The following is a 2,070-nucleotide window of genomic DNA, read 5'->3' on the forward strand; positions in this document are numbered from 1 at the left end:
GAAAATGGGGATCTAAAAATTATATGTATATATATATGTATGCATACAAACAAACACACACACATATGAATAAAAGTGTGGATTATTGAATCTACTTTTAGACCAAAGAACACTAACAAGCCAAATATTTTTTTTCATTTCATATGGACATTGTATCTTGAAACAGATTGAGGATTCTATTTTGCAACAACCTATGTGTACCTGAGCACAGTGAATACCAAGCCTCATGACTAGGTACTTCCAAAATAAGAACCTCGTGAGACAGTATAGGATGCTTTCTTCCATTGGCCAGGGTGAATTTGGCACCATAAATCTTGCCTGCCACAGAAAAATTAGGGCCCTTGTGATGATAAAATCTATAGAGATCTCAGAGAAGTGAATGAAAAGGATCCTGTCTGAAGTATCAATACTCAAGACACTTCACCATCCTAATATCATATGTCTCTACCTACAGATCAGGTCCTACTGACATCAAAACATGTACATCTTGTGACCGAGTTTGCTCCAGGAGGAACATTATTCGATATGATAATGGACGATGGCCCACTTCGAAAAGAAGAGGCAACAAAAATATTCAGGCAGATAGTGTCGGCCATAAAATACTGCCACAATTTTGACATCATCCATAAAGACATTAAACCACAAAACATCATGGAGGATGAAGACTGACTCATGAAGCTGATGGACTTTGGCCTTGCAACAAAACAGACACCTGGCACCTTATTGCATATGAAATGTAGGACCAAGTGCTATGCTGCCCCAGAAATTTTACTAGGGGAACCATATGATGGCAAAAAGGCAGATGTGTGGAGTATGGGAGTACTGCTCTGTTTTATCACCACTGGGTATTACCCCTTCAGAAGAGGCACCATAAAAGATATTGAGGAAGATGTCATCACAATGACCTATCATATTCCAACTCATTTCTCTGGGCAACTTGAAAATCTAGTTCACCAAATGCTCACAGTTCCTCCAGAGAGAAGGGCCTCCATTGAAGACGTCGAGAGGCATCCATACATCACAAAATATGAAGTAAATATCCCAACGGTGACTGATTTAAATTACAACATCATAGATACGCTGTGTGGCATGCAGTTTGATGCCAAAGAGATTATTGAATCCCTGCACAACAAAAAATATGATGAACGGATGGGGGGCATATTTGATTCTTAAAGAACAGGTGCACAAGGGGTCTGAGCATGGATCTACCACATCACCCAAGCCTCTGGACCAGTGCCCTACGTGGCCCTCATCCCAAGAACACCCCTCTGTCTCTGGTCCTCCCCTAAAGAGAAGGGCCAGTGAGCCCAACTTAAGCTTCTTCCATATCCAGCCTTCTGGGGAGCACAGGCTTGTTGCCTTGACACTATCAGAACACAAGGTGTCCAGAAGTGTCTCCATGCCTTCCATTGCTCTACACTGTCCTGAGAAAAAAAGTAATTTCAACTTTGCACTCCATTTCAGAGCTGTGGCTGCCCCATCTGTCTGCAGCAGCATATTGGAGGATAAATTGCCTGTGCCACCTGATGAAGAGTCTGACATGGAAACATCATCTCCCCCTCAGAAAATCAGCTGCTTCAAGAGAATGAGCAAGAGAATCAGGACTTGCCTGTCATGACTCTGCTGCATCCCACTTTGTCTTTGTTTCCAAAGACAAAAAAGAAGCATACATCCTCCAAGAGAGTGGCTCCTGGAAGAGGCAGGAGGCAGAACCCGATGAAAGGGTAAGCAGGTATGGGAGGGGGCATCTCTGCTTTATATTTTATTTTCTATGTTTTTTTCCATGCAAAAGCAAGAGGAATTTATTGTTCCAGCTCACTGGGGTCATTCTGCACCTGAAGGAGAGGCAGCAACCCTGGGCAGCCCTTTGGCAAGTTTTTATACAGTTTCTAGGGACAGAATAGAGTATCAGCAACTAGACACAATATCATTGGTAGAAGAGTGCTCCCTTTAATCTGATTGGTCTTCAGGGAATGAGGTAGTAAGGGCTTAATTAGCCTTTTCCATCAGGCCTACATGTTCTCTGACCTGTCTCTTCCAGGAAGGGAGGGGTGCCTGGTGAAATTTTCC

General features: G+C 42.9%; 1 pseudogene; it reads left to right on the forward strand.

Annotated features, from left to right (window-relative positions):
• Positions 1 to 226: 226 nt before the first annotated feature.
• On the forward strand, positions 227 to 1,728 carry LOC110295106 (putative sperm motility kinase W pseudogene; annotated as a pseudogene).
• The last annotated feature ends 342 nt before the right edge of the window (positions 1,729 to 2,070 follow it).

Source organism: Mus caroli, unplaced genomic scaffold (genome assembly GCF_978045245.1).
Source record: "Mus caroli unplaced genomic scaffold, Mus_caroli_1 scaffold_1, whole genome shotgun sequence".
Lineage (NCBI taxonomy): Eukaryota > Metazoa > Chordata > Mammalia > Rodentia > Muridae > Mus > Mus caroli.